This window comes from Ovis aries, chromosome 1 (genome assembly GCF_016772045.2).
Source record: "Ovis aries strain OAR_USU_Benz2616 breed Rambouillet chromosome 1, ARS-UI_Ramb_v3.0, whole genome shotgun sequence".
Taxonomy (NCBI): domain Eukaryota; kingdom Metazoa; phylum Chordata; class Mammalia; order Artiodactyla; family Bovidae; genus Ovis; species Ovis aries.
The window spans coordinates 69,181,088-69,193,679 of record NC_056054.1 but is presented as its reverse complement, the minus strand read 5'-3'; the positions used below and the strand labels follow the sequence as shown (position 1 = coordinate 69,193,679).

The following is a 12,592-nucleotide window of genomic DNA, read 5'->3' as shown; positions in this document are numbered from 1 at the left end:
TTTCTATGTTTTTGTGAATATAGAAATGTAAATAAATGAAAGTACTTATTTTTGTGTCTCAATTGATATTTTTGAATCAGCAGCTGAAACTTCAAGCATGTGTTTTTGGTAGAGTACTTTAAAAAATAAAAGTGTGCATGAGAAAACATTGAATGCTTATTAGAGGGACTCTAGTAAGGGTCAGATTTAACTGAGCAACTGAACAACAACAAAGAAGGACACTATTATCATAATTGTCTTTATTTATTTATTTTTTAAAAATCTGTTATTTATTTATTTATTTATTTTAGTTTTTTAGTTTTTTATTTTTTAAATTTTAAAATCTTTAATTCTTACATGCGTTCCCAAACATGAACCCCCCTCCCACCTCCCTCCCCACAACATCTCTCTGGGTCATCCCCATGCACCAGCCCCAAGCATGCTGCACCCTGCGTCAGACATAGACTGGCGATTCAATTCTTACATGATAGTATACATGTTAGAATGCCATTCTCCCAAATCATCCCACCCTCTCCCTCTCCCTCTGAGTCCAAAAGTCCGTTATACACATCTGTGTCTTTTTTCCTGTCTTGCATACAGGGTCGTCATTGCCATTTTCCTAAATTCCATATATATGTGTTAGTATACTGTATTGGTGTTTTTCTTTCTGGCTTACTTCACTCTGTATAATTGGCTCCAGTTTCATCCATCTCATCAGAACTGATTCAAATGAATTCTTTTTAACGGCTGAGTAATACTCCATTGTGTATATGTACCACAGCTTTCTTATCCATTCATCTGCTGATGGACATCTAGGTTGTTTCCATGTCCTGGCTATTATAAACAGTGCTGCGATGAACATTGGGGTACATGTGTCTCTTTCAATTCTGGTTTCCTCGGTGTGTATGCCCAGAAGTGGGATTGCTGGGTCATAAGCAAATAAGGTAGTTCTATTTGCAATTTTTAAGGAATCTCCACACTGTTCTCCATAGTGGCTGTACTAGTTTGCATTCCCACCAACAGTGTAGGAGGGTTCCCTTTTCTCCACACCCTCTCCAGCATTTATTGCTTGCAGATTATTGGATCGCAGCCATTCTGACTGGTGTGAAGTGGTACCTCATTGTGGTTTTGATTTGCATTTCTCTAATAATGAGTGATGTTGAGCATCTTTTCATGTGTTTGTTAGCCATCCGTATGTCTTCTTTGGAGAAATGTCTATTTAGTTCTTTGGCCCATTTTTTGATTGGGTCATTTATTTTTCTGGAATTGAGCTGCATAAGTTGCTTGTATATTTTTGAGATTAGTTGTTTGTCAGTTGCTTCATTTGCTATTATTTTCTCCCATTCAGAAGGCTGTCTTTTCACCTTGCTTACATTTTCCTTTGTTGTGCAGAAGCTTTTAATTTTAATTAGATCCCATTTGTTTATTTTTGCTTTTATTTCCAGAATTCTGGGAGGTGGATCATAGAGGATCCTGCTGTGATTTATGTCTGAGAGTGTTTTGCCTATGTTCTCCTCTAGGAGTTTTATAGTTTCTGATCTTACATTTAGATCTTTAATCCATTTTGAGTTTATTTTTGTGTGCGGTGTTAGAAAGTGATCTAGTTTCATTCTTTTACAAGTGGCTGACCAGTTTTCCCAGCACCACTTGTTAAAGAGATTGTCTTTACTCCATTGTATATTCTTGCCTCCTTTGTCAAAGATAAGGTGTCCCTATGTGTGTGGATTTATCTCCGGGCTTTCTATTTTGTTCCATTGATCTATATGTCTGTCTTTGTGCCAGTACCATACTGTCTTGATGACTGTGGCTTTGTAGTAGAGCCTGAAGTCAGGCAAGTTGATTCCTCCAGTTCCATTCTTCTTTCTCAAGATTGCTTTGGCTATTCGAGGTTTTTTGTATTTCCATACAAATCTTGAAATTATTTGTTCTAGTTCTGTGAAAAATGTGGCTGGTGGTTTGATAGGGATTGTATTGAATTTGTAAATTGCTTTGGGTAGTATACTCATTTTCACTATATTGATTCTTCCGATCCTTGAACATGGTATATTTCTCCATCTATTAGTGTCCTCTTTGATTTCTTTCATCAGTGTTTTATAGTTTTCTATATATAGGTCTTTAGTTTCTTTAGGTAGATATATTCCTAAGTATTTTATTCTTTTCATTGCAATGGTGAATGGAATTGTTTCCTTCTTTTTCTACTTTCTCATTATTCGTGTATAGGAGTGCAAAGGATTTCTGTGTGTTGATTTTATATCCTGCAACTTTACTATATTCATTGATTAGCTCTAGTAATTTTCTGGTGGAGTCTTTAGGGTTTTCCATGTAGAGGATCATGTCATCTGCAAACAGTGAGAGTTTTACTTCTTCTTTTCCAATTTGGATTCCTTTTATTTCTTTTTCTGTTCTGATTGCTGTGGCCAAAACTTCCAGAACTATGTTGAATAGTAGTGGTGAAAGTGGACATCCTTGTCTTGTTCCTGACTTTAGGGGAAATGCTTTCAATTTTTCACCATTGAGGATAATGTTTGCTGTGGGTTTGTCATATATAGCTTTTATTATGTTGAGGTATGTTCCTTCTATTCCTGCTTTCTGGAGAGTTTTTATCATAAATGGATGTTGAATTTTGTCAAAGGCCTTCTCTGCATCTATTGAGATAATCATATGGTTTTTATTTTTCAATTTGTTAATGTGGTGAATTACATTGATTGATTTGCGGATATTGAAGAATCCTTGCATCCCTGGGATAAAGCCTACTTGGTCATGGTGTATGATCTTTTTAATGTGTTGTTGGATTCTGATTGCTAGAATTTTGTTGAGGATTTTTGCATCTATGTTCATCAGTGATATTGGCCTGTGGTTTTCTTTTTTTGTGACATCTTTGTCAGGTTTTGGTATTAGGGTGATGGTGGCCTCATAGAATGAGTTTGGAAGTTTACCTTCCTCTGCAATTTCTGGAAGAGTTTGAGGAGGATAGGTGTTAGCTCTTCTCTAAATGTTTGGTAGAATTCAGCTGTGAAGCCGTCTGGACCTGGGCTTTTGTTTGCTGGAAGATTTCTGATTACAGTTTCAATTTCTGTGCTTGTGATGGGTCTGTTAAGATTTTCTATTTCTTCCTGGTTCAGTTTTGGAAAATTGTACTTTTCTAAGAATTTGTCCATTTCTTCCACATTGTCCATTTTATTGGCATACAACTGCTGATAGTAGTCTCTTATGATCCTTTGTATTTCTGTGTTGTCTGTTGTGATCTCTCCATTTTCATTTCTAATTTTATTGATTTGATTTTTCTCTCTTTGCTTCTTGATGAGTCTGGCTAATGGTTTGTCAATTTTATTTATCCTTTCAAAGAACCAGCTTTTGGCTTTGTTGATTTTTGCTATGGTCTCTTTTGTTTCTTTTGCATTTATTTCTGCCCTAATTTTTAAGATTTCTTTCCTTCTACTAACTCTGGGGTTCTCCAATTCTTCCTTTTCTAGTTGCTTTATTTGTAGAGTTAGGTTATTTATTTGACTTTTTTCTTGTTTCTTGAGGTATGCCTGTATTGCTATGAACTTTCCTCTTAGCACTGCTTTTATAGTGTCCCACAGGTTTTGGGTTGTTGTGTTTTCATTTTCATTCGTTTCTATGCATATTTTGATTTCTTTTTGATTTCTTCTGTGATTTGTTGGTTATTCAGAAGTGTGCTGTTCAACCTCCATATGTTGGCATTTTTAATAGTTTTTCTCCTGTAATTGAGATCTAATCTTAATGCATTATGGTCAGAAACGATGCTTGGAATGATTTCGATTTTTTTGAATTTATCAAGTTTAGATTTATGGCCCAGGATGTGATCTATCCTGGAGAAGGTTCCATGAGCACTTGAAAAAAGGTGAAATTCATTGTTTTGGGGTGAAATGTCCTATAGATATCAATTAGGTCTAACTGATCTAATGTATCATTTAAAGTTTGCGTTTCTTTGTTAATTTTCTGTTTAGCTGATCTGTCCATAGGTGTGAGTGGGGTATTAAAGTCTCCCACTATTATTGTGTTATTGTTGATTTCCCCTTTCATACTTGTTAGCATTTGTCTTACATATTGCGGTGCTCCTATATTGGGTGCATATATATTTATAATTGTTATATCTTCTTCTTGGATTGATCCTTTGATCATTATGTAGTGGCTTTCTTTGTCTCTTTTCACAGCCTTTGTTTTAAAGTATATTTTATCGGATATGAGTATTGCCACTCCTGCTTTCTTTTGGTCTCTATTTGCGTGGTATATCTTTTCCAGCCCTTCACTTTCAGTCTGTATGTGTCCCTTGTTTTGAGGTGGGTCTCTTGTAAGCAGCATATAGAGGGGTCTTGTTTTTGTATCCATTCGGCCAGTCTTTGTCTTTTGGTTGGGGCGTTCAACCCATTTACGTTTAAGGTAATTATTGATAAGTAAGATCCCGTTACCATTTACTTTATTGTTTTGGGTTCGGGTTTATACACCCTTTCGTGTTTCCTGTCTAGAGAATATCCTTTAGAATTTGTTGGAGAGCTGGTTTGGTGGTGCTGAATTCTCTCAGCTTTTGCTTGTCTGTAAAGCTTTGATTTCTCCTTCGTATTTGAATGAGATCCTTGCTGGGTACAGTAATCTGGGCTGTAGGTTATTGTCTTTCATCACTTTAAGTATGTCTTGCCATTCCCTCCTGGCCTGAAGAGTTTCTATTGAAAGATCAGCTGTTATCCTTATGGGAATCCCCTTGTGTGTTATTTGTTGTTTTTCCCTTGCTGCTTTTAATATTTGTTCTTTGTGTTTGATCTTTGTTAATTTGATTAATATGTGTCTTGAGGTGTTTCGCCTTGGGTTTATCCTATTTGGAACTCTCTGTGTTTCTTGGACTTGGGTGATTATTTCCTTCCCCATTTTAGGGAAGTTTTCAACTATTATCTCCTCAAGGATTTTCTCATGATCTTTCTTTCTGTCTTCTTCTTCTGGGACTCCTATAATTCGAATGTTGGAGCGTTTCATATTGTCCTGAAGGTCTCTGAGATTGTCCTCATTTCTTTTAATTCGTTTTTCTTGTTTCCTCTCTGATTCATTTATTTCTACCATTCTATCTTCTATTTCACTAATCCTATCTTCTGCCTCTGTTATTCTACTATTTGTTGCCTCCAGAGTGTTTCTGATCTCACTTATTGCGTTATTCATTATATTTTGACTCTTTTTATTTCTTCTAGGTCCTTGTTAAACCTTTCTTGCATCTTCTCAATCCTTGTCTCTAGGCTATTTATCTGTGATTCCATTTTGATTTCAAGATTTTGGATCATTTTCACTATCAATATTCGGAATTCCTTCTCCGGTAGATTCCCTACTTCTTCCTCTTTTGTTTGGTTTGGTGGGCAACTCTCCTGTTCCTTTACCTGCTGTGTATTCCTCTGTCTCTTCATCTTGGTTATATTGCTGCGTTTGGGGTGGCCTTTTTATATTCTGGTAATTTGTGGAGTTCTCTTTAATATGGAGCTTCCTCACTTTGGGTGGGGTTCTATCAGTGGCTTGTCAAGGTTTCCTGGTTAGGGAGGCTTGTGTTGGAGTTTTGGTGGGTGGAGCTGGGTTTCTTCTCTCTGCAGTGCAGTGGAGTAACCCGTAATGGGTTACAAGACATCAAAGGTTTTGGGATAATTTTGAGCTGCCTGTATATTGAAGCTCAGGGGAGTGTTCCTGTGTTGCTGGAGAATTTACGTGGTATGTCTTGTTTTGGAACTTGTTGGCCCTTGGGTGGAGCTTGGTTTCGGTGTAGGTATGAAGGCATTAGATGGGCTCCTATTGCTTAATGTTCCCTGAATTCAAGAGTTCTCTAATGTTTTCAGGCTTTGGATTTAAGCCTCCTGCTTCTGGTTTTCAGTTTTATTTTTACAGTAGCCTCTAGACTTCTCCATCTATACAGCACCGATGATAAAACATCTAGGTTAAAGATGAAAAGTTTCTCCACATTGAGGGACACTCAGAGAGGTTCACTGAGTTACAAGGAGAAGAGAAGATGGAGGGGGTAGTTAGAGGTAACTGGAATGAGATGCGGTGAGATCAAAAGAGGAGAGAGCAAGCTAGCCAGTAGTCACTTCCTTATGTGCGCTGTATAGTCTGGACCGCTCAGAGGTATTTACAGAGTTATACAGGGCAGAGGAGAGGGAGGAAGTAGACAGAGGTGACCAGGAGGATAAGAGAGAGGAATGAGTAGGAGAGAGACAAATCCTGCCAGTAACCAGTTCCTTAGGTGTTCTCCACCATCTGGAACACACAGAGATTCACAGAGTTGGATAGAGAAGAGATAGGGGAGAAAAGAGACAGAGGCCACCTGGTGGAGAAAAAGGAGAGTCCAGAGGAGGAGAGAGTGGTCAAGCCAGTAATCTCGCTCTCAGGTAACCTTGGGTAGTGAAGTTTGGGTTTTTAAATGTACAAAATTGACAACAGAAACTTAAGAGCAAAGATTAAAAATCTAGAGTAGAGGTTGGATTTTCAAAGATACAATATTAAAGAAAAGCAGAAGGAAAAAGGAAGAAAAAAAGAATTATTAAAAACAAACAAACAAACAAAACCCACCAACAACCATCCAAGGACTATATATGGTGTTTGCCTTAAAAAAAAAAAAAGTCTTTTTTTTTTTAAAATAGTAATAATAGGTTATAGAAATAAAAATTAGAGGAGAAATAGAAGACTTAACAATTAAAAAAAAAGTTAGAAAAAAAAGAAAAAAAAACCAAAAAACAAAAAAGCAAAAAAAAAAGAAAGAAAAAGGAATGATTTTTAAAATAGTAAAAATATATCTGGCCCTTCTCTGGTGTTATGGGCCGTGTGGGATCACTTCCAAGGTGGTTCCCTCTGTTTAACTTCTTCTGTTTGCTGGTTTTTTAGGCTCACTAGTTCAGTCGCGCTGTGGGGAGGGGGGATGCTGCAAACAAATAGCACTGTCGTGTGCACACAGTATCTCTGCCCCGCTTGACCTGTCCTTTCTCGCGGCGCACAAACCGCTCCGGCTCTACGATGCTCAGCCGGGAACCGTCTGGGGCCGGCCCTAGGCTGCGTGCACTTCCCCGGTCCAAGCCGCTCAGGTTCGGCGCTCAGGCAGCCCTCAGAGGCACAGATTCGGCTGGGACCGCGCTTTGTGCCCTCCCCAGGTCCGAGTAGCTCAGGAGTTTGGCGAGCGCGATCGCCGATGCTTGTCACCTTTTCCGCCGCTGCTACTCAGCTTTCTGGGTGGACCGCTGGCGCACCCCGTGAGGCAGATTGTGACTGTCCAGCACCCCCAGAAGTCTTAGCAAAGGAGCCTGCTTGCAGTTAAGTAAGTAAAGTCTCTCCGGGTCTGCAATTGCCCCTTTCCAGTCCTTATGGCTCTGGCTGCCTGTCCCCGGTGGGGGATGGTCTGCAGCCGGCTTTTTCCATTCCGTCCTTTGTTCTGTGCTCGGTCCTGGTGTCTTATGTTCGAGCTTTTCGCGTGGTAGCTATCCCACAGTCTGGTTTGCTAGCCCAAGTTAGATCGTTCTGGTTGCGCGTGGGGCGTTCCTGCCAGATTCTTACAAAGCTCTGCAGCCCGCGCCTCCCGCGCGTACCTGCCCTGCCCCCACTTCTCAATGGCGGATGCAGGCGTCTGTGCTGCTTTTCCACTGGGGGAGTTACTGGTGGGCTTGTAATCTCTTAGTTTTAATTATTTATCTATTTTTCCTTCCTGTTATGTTGCCCTCTGTGTTTCCAAGGCTTGCCACAGACTCAGCAGGGAGAGTGTTTCCTGGTGTTTGGAAACCTCTCTTCTTAAAATTCCCTTCCCGGACGGACTTCCCTTCCCGGGAAGGATCTCCCTCCCCACCTCCTTTGTCTCCTTTTTCGTCTTTTATATTTTTTCCTACCTGTTTTTGAAGACAATGGTCTGCTTTTCTGGTTGCCTGATGTCCTCTGCCAGCCTACAGAAGTTGTTTTGTGGAGTTTGCTCGGCGTTGAAATGTTCTTTTGAGGAATTTGTGAGGGAGAAAGTGGTCTTCCTGTCCTATTCCTCCGCCATCTTTTTCAACCCCCTCCATAATTGTCTTTATTATTCATATTTTTAAAAGGCTTATTCCAGTTTCATAGATCTCATTGTTTGGGGCCTAAGTGTTTGGAGGATAAATAGCAGGCTACTTAACAGTGGTTGCCTAAACAGAAAAACAAAAGCAATATGTCTTGTCTTCTGGATGAATTTGTAAGGAGATTTTAACTCAAACAAAATGGAATTCTTGGGTTAACAGTCTCAAAAAGACATAACTAAGGTAGTTTTAATGCAGCCCAAACAAAAAAGTGTCTAGAAGAACTAAAAGTCAAAACATTTGTTTGAAATAACATAATTACATCTTTTAAAACTAAAAGTGTTTTTTTGCATGCCATGTGGAATCTTAGTTTCCTGACCAGGGACTGAACCCATGCCTCTTGTTTTAGAAGTGCAGACTCTCAACCACTGGACTGCCAGAAAGTGAAAGTGAAGTCGCTCAGCCATGTCTGACTCTTTGCGACCCCGTGGGCTGTAGCCTACCAGGCTCCTCCGTCCATAGGATTTTCCAAGCAAGAATATTGAAGCGGATGGCCATTTCCTTCGCCAGGAGATCTTCCCAACCCAGGGATTGAACCCGGGTCTCCCACATTGTAGGCAGACGCTTTACTGTCTGAGCCACCAGGGAAGTCCAAGGAAGTCCCTAAAAGTATTAATATATTTTTAATTAGTTACTTTTGACTTTGCAGAAGCAAAGCCTCAGACTTTGTTTCTTGTTAAAATCATACTATAATCTGCACATACAGACTTTTTTTTTAATGTACTTGAACAGATCTCACCTGCACTACTTAGGTTTACAGCGACATAGACCCTAACAGACATAGACTCTAACATTTAAGGATTGAAGAGAATGCCTGGAAATGGAAAGACAACAACTTCGAACATTAGGCAATCTGAAATAGGAGTCCATGTTATAAAGAACCACTTTTCATCCCTCTCTTACTCACTAATTGAACAAATATTTCAGTGCTTCCTGCATATCAACCACCATTCAAGCTGTTGAGAATACATAAATGAATGAACTAAGGAGATAAATCTAGCCTTCAGTTCAGTTCATTTCAGTCGCTCAGTCGTGTCCGACTCTTTGCGACCCCATGAATTCCAGCACGCCAGGCCTCCCTGTCCGTCACCAACTCCCGGAGTTCACTCAGACTGGCATCCATCGAGTCACATTGGATCACAATGACGCCATCCAGCCATCTCATCCTCTGTCGTCCCCTTCTCCTCCTGCCCCCAATCCCTCCCGGCATCAGAGTCTTTTCCAATGAGTCAACTCTTCCCATGAGGTGGCCAAAGTACTCGAGTTTCAGCTTCAGCATCATTCCTTCCAGAGAAATCCCAGGGCTGATCTTCAGAATGGACTGGTTGGATCTCCTTGCAGTCCAAGGGACTCTCAAGAGTCTTCTCCAACACCACAGTTCAAAACCATCAATTCTTCGGCACTCAGCTTTCTTCACAGTCCAACTCTCACATCCATACATGACTACAGGAAAAACCATAGCTTTGACTAGACAGACCTTTGTTGGCAAAGTAATGTCTCTGCTTTTGAATATGCTGTCTAGATTGGTCATAACTTTTCTTCCAAGGAGTAAGCGTCTTTTAATTTAATGGCTGCACTCACCATCTGCAGTGATTTCGGAGCCCCCAAAAATAAAGTCTGACACTGTTTCCACTGTTTCCCCATCTATTTGCCATGAAGTGATGGGACCAGATGCCATGATCTTCATTTTCTGAATGTAGAGCTTTAAGCCAACTTTTTCACTCTCCTCTTTCACTTTCATCAAGAGGCTTTTTAGCTCCTCTTCACTTTCTGCCATAAGGGTGGTGTCATCTGCACATCTGAGGTTATTGATGTTTTTCCCGGCAATCTTGATTCCAGCTTGTGTTTCTTCCAGTCCGGCGTTTCTCATGATGTACTCTGCATATAAGTTAAATAAGCAGGGTGACAATATACAGCCTTGACGTACTCCTTTTCTGATTTGGAACCAGTCTGTTGTTCCATGTCCAGTTCTACCTGTTGCTTCCTGACCTGCATATAGGTTTCTCAAGAGGCAGATCAGGTGGTCTGGTATTCCCATTTCTTTCAGAATTTTCCACAGTTTATTGTGATCCACACGGTCAAAGGCTTTGTCATAGTCAATAAAGCAGAAATAGATGTTTTTCTGGAACTCTCTTGCTTTTTCCATGATCCAGAGGATGTTGGCAATTTAATCTCTGGTTCCTCTGCCTTTTCTAAACCAGCTTGAACATCTAGCCTTAGGGATCTTCAATTCTGGTAGGTAGAAGTGAAATACTTCAATTTAACCATGTCTTAATCTAATAATCAATCACATGTTATGAAAATATCTCTAGATATCATCATGGATTAAGTTCAAGAACACCTATGGAATAAATATACCACAGTATATTACTTTTCTGTTAAAAAACTATGAGATTCATCCTGTTAGCTCACTTAAAGTTTACTATATAGTTGATAACTTTATAACTGAATTTGTCTACATCTTGGAAATGTGTTTTTCTCTCTACTTTACAAAGGAAAGCCAAAAAGTTTGTTACCCAATTAATTAGTGGCAGAGCTAGTAATAGATTTTGATGTTTCTGCTACTGTTTGATCTTATTAGTCCTTTTAAATTTAAAATCCTGTTAGAGTGATCTGTTTTGAACTGGAGAGTGGGAGCTGACATTTACTTAGTATCTACTATGAGCCGGGTACTTGACATATGTGGAGAAGCAGCTATGATCAGACACAATTCTTAAAGGAGGAGACTTTTCTGAATACAAATAGATAATAGGTAAAAAGACTGATCCCCAGTAGGATGCACAGTGAGGTGAACTGTTCCTTTCTTTCCAGCCCTTGGATTCGTTCATCTGATTCAAGGAGACTTAAAGAAAGGAAGCTTAAGCTGGAGACTGGCTGTGGTAGAGTGGGCGGGTGAAGTGAGGATCTATAATGTGTTTTGTTGTTTCCAGCTCTTTTGTAACCCCATGGACTGTCGCCTGCCCAGGCTCCTCTGTCCATGGGATTTCCCAGGCAAGAATGCTGGAGTGGGATGCCATTTCCTTCTCCATGGGATCTTCCCGACCCAGGGATTGAACCCATGTTTCCTGCATTGGCAGGTGTGTCCTTTACCCCTGAGCCATCAGGGAAGGCCAAGAATGTGTTTACCTCGAAGGCAACAGAAAGGAGTAGTTCTCTGTGTATGTCATGAGCATTTCCTAAATGTTCCAGTGAAAGAATAAGACATGGTTTCCTCACATTTGCACAACAAAATGGGAGTTAGCAGCAGTGTAAATGCTGGCTGAATATATGTGTTGGGGACAGTATCTTCTCTTTTTTGGTAAGTTTTCAGGGCTTTTAGTCATTTGCTAAAGGAATCTTTTCTGAACATCTAGTGTGGAAGTGGTTCTGTGCTACAAATTGGAGGACATAAAGGTATACTTTGCAGGAAATTGGAAGTGAAAAAAGGCTACAACAGATCGAATCTTAGTCCACATTTAAATGAATTTACAACAAAAGGCCTGGTAAGAGGGAAGCTGACATCGACAAATGAATGCATTAAAAAAATTTTAAATAATCTAATTTTTAATAAAAAATCTAAATAAAAAATGAAACAGGGAGTTTACAATGAAATTAGAATGTTTAGAGAAGAAACTTGATAATTCAAACAACAGATTTAACATAGAATTATCCAGGATAGAATAAATATCTAACTTAATTATATCGACTAAGTAGATTGCACAGTCCACTTTTCTTATTATTTCTTTTAGATAACATCACTGAAAGATATTACATCTGTACCCTATTGAGGTAATTTAGGATAGCATTGGTAAGTTACTGAAATTCTCATGTTCAGCTTAGCAAATACTTTGAAATATTAGAGGAAAAACTAGATTTTAATGAAGTGATTCTAGTAAACTACCACATATAATATAACACACAATGTCCATTCTCCTTTCCAAGGGCTCTGGATATAAACCAAAAAAATCTTGACAATATTTCATTTCTTGAATGCCAGTGTATTATATATTAATTAATTAGTTAATGTTTGAATTTGATGCCTTCCAGATGAGATTTTTGTTGTTGTTGTTAAGGCAAAATATAAACATAGACTTTATTACATGCTGCTCAATTCCCCAAAGAAGATCTTTCATTACATAACAGTTTTCAACACAACTCCAAGTTAAGAGATTGGCATCAGATGAGGTTTTTTATGCAATATCCTGGTGATTTAGGAATATACTGTAATGTTATCAGGAATAAAGTTTCAAATTTTGGGTGTGTCGCTCTTGGGAAAATATCTTCAGATGGCTCATCTCATTCTTTTTTGTGCTTCCATTGCAAAAGACATCTTTGCAAAAAAAACAAAAAACAAAAGACATCTTTGCTTTTTTCTAACTCCCTGTATTCTATGACGATTCCCTATTTGGATTGTATACCCCTATATGTGAAGTTCAGAGAGTACATATATAAATATAGTGTGGATTTCTTTGGGGTTTTAAAAAAGTTGTATTATGGAGCTTATGTAAATATTTTCCTTTTTCTCCTCCCTGATCATAAACTTGCCCTCACTCCTGGAT

General features: G+C 39.0%; 1 long non-coding RNA gene across 1 annotated transcript; it reads left to right on the top strand.

Moving 5' to 3' along the window:
* Window positions 1–2,370: 2,370 nt before the first annotated feature.
* On the top strand, window positions 2,371–12,312 carry LOC132659366 (uncharacterized). The gene is made up of 2 exons (XR_009599715.1): window positions 2,371–7,279; window positions 8,404–12,312. It is a non-coding gene; the product is annotated as an uncharacterized LOC132659366 (long non-coding RNA).
* The last annotated feature ends 280 nt before the right edge of the window (window positions 12,313–12,592 follow it).